Here is a 2,318-nt window from a genome sequence, read left to right on the forward strand (position 1 = left end):
TTCAATTAACGGAACAGCAGAGGATTTGAAAATTAGTAGTTGAAAGAAATAAATGTTGTCATATGTTCATAATTGATCGATAAATTTAAGTATGCAATTAGAAAATGTTTCTTAAGTTTGGAACAATATATAATCATGCTGAATGTTTTGTAGTTACGAAAGTTGTATACAAACATACATTGTACATACGACTAGTAATGGTACTAAATTACTGTTAGAGGGTCTTGGGTGTATAGAACCATATGATTAAATTAATACTAGAGATAACGAATCGCGCGAATGTAATTAATATTTTGAAATGCGTTGTTTGCATTAATTGATAGTTTTCTTATAAACTTTTTTATAAACAATTTCATTGCTATAGAAAAAAGATAAATGCCGGTAATATGTCTATCCTACTTAAATAGAAAGTGCAATATTTTGTTATAATATTTGGCGCAAGTTTATACATTATTACATCAAAAAATAATATTCTTTTTATATCTAAGCTATATTAAAATATAAAGATACAAATAGCTATGCGAGTAGTTAGTAGTTGATGCTTTTTACTTAAATTGTCTTATACTTCATAATTTGTAATAATATAATTCTTGTCATCAATGATTCTTTGTTTTTACTTTGTATACATTATACTTCCAGGAAGATGCCGCTCTATAAATTGACTTACTTCCCAGTTACGGCATTGGCAGAACCAATCCGTTCTTCTTCAGCTATGCTAGTATTCCATTTGAAGATGAACGTATCAAAAAGGACGTCTGGCCAGAAATAAAGCCCTGTAAGCTTTCTGTTTCTTAATCTGAAAAGAAATTCTGTTTCTTAAATCTCATCTTTCCTAATTTAACTAAAGTAGCTAAATAAAGTAGAACACAATTATGCAGAGTATAACAGAGATTATTGTTTACTCTCCATTGCTCTATAAGATATGTGGGAGAACAATAGGTATTGTTAAGGAGACAATGCCCTTTGTTTGCTGATAAATTATCAATAAATTAAATTATATCTTTCCAAAACAGATAACAGGAAGCTAGATATTTAAGAAGCATCATAATCTGTTTGTTCGATAGAAGCTTTGATTCTATTAGTTGTATGTTTTTAGTGACTCCTTATGGCCAGCTTCCTATGCTCGTAGCTGATAGAAGGAAGGTTGCTCAGTCTACAGCTATTTGCCGTTACTTAGCCAAACAATATGACTTAGCTGGAAAGACTGACTGGGCAAATCATCATATTGATGCCACTGTTGATACTATTCATGATATTCGTCATAGTGAGTATCCAGTGCTGTTTTGCATAAATCTTATGAGAATCTTGATAACAGATAGTACATATCTGTTCAGGTATTTATTAGTTGAAATCCGATTTAATATTTGATTTAATCAAACGATACACGTATGTCAACAATACAAGACAAAGGATTAAAAAGGATTGTAATTCTATCTTCAGTATCATTTAAATTTCGCACAACACTGTATTCAAATTAGTATAACATTAGCGAATAGTATTTAACTGAAAACAAATTTTCAGAAATTGCCGCCTTCCACTATGAGGAGGGCGAGAAGGTCAAAGCTGCAAAACGCAAGGCTGCTGAAGAGACGCTGCTGTTCATTTTAGAACGTTTGGACCAGCAAGTGAAGGAAAATGACGGCTACTTCTACGATGGTACTCTCTCTTGGGCTGATTTAACATTCGTTGCTCTGCTCGATTATTTGAACTTTATGTACAAGTCTGATCTGATCGAGAATTACGAGAATCTGAAGCTGCTGGAGAAAAAGGTCCTCCTTCTGCCCAAGATCAAAAACTGGATTGAGAGACGCCCAGTTAGCGAATTCTAAACTTCACGATTGCTTATGGTTTTATAAACGTTTAAAGATTGCGGTCTTAGTGTGTTGAGAGAATGAAGAACGAATCGTGTTGATGGAAGTTTGTATGGAATATACTGATTGCTTTTAACATTCATTAGTTCCAGTTATTACCGATATTTTTGTCATTTAGTTAGGGTTTCCCCTTTAGATTACGTTGTGATAGAGAACTATTATTTGTGTATTCCTACAGAAACATACGAACTATATAAACTGTTGACACGATGTTATGCTTTTGTATTATAGAGATAATAATAAAACCATCAAACAATCATTAATTATGTTTTTTATTATATTCATTAAGAATTGAAGATTACCTCCTTGGTGATCTTGATAATATCGTATTTTACAAATGTTGAACAAAAAAAAATGTATGATTATTTTATTCAATACGTTATGAGGGTTGCTTTAAAAAAAATACGAGTTACATATTTCTTTGAAAAAAGCATGATTTTTATCGAT

General features: G+C 31.4%; 1 pseudogene; it reads left to right on the forward strand.

The window, feature by feature from the left end:
- Positions 1-609: 609 nt before the first annotated feature.
- LOC117239200 lies at positions 610-2,082 on the forward strand (annotated as a pseudogene).
- The last annotated feature ends 236 nt before the right edge of the window (positions 2,083-2,318 follow it).

This window comes from Bombus vosnesenskii, unplaced genomic scaffold (assembly GCF_011952255.1).
Source record: "Bombus vosnesenskii isolate JDL3184/JDL3185 unplaced genomic scaffold, Bvos_JDL3184-5_v1.1 scf7180000013885, whole genome shotgun sequence".
Classification (NCBI taxonomy): Eukaryota; Metazoa; Arthropoda; class Insecta; order Hymenoptera; family Apidae; genus Bombus; species Bombus vosnesenskii.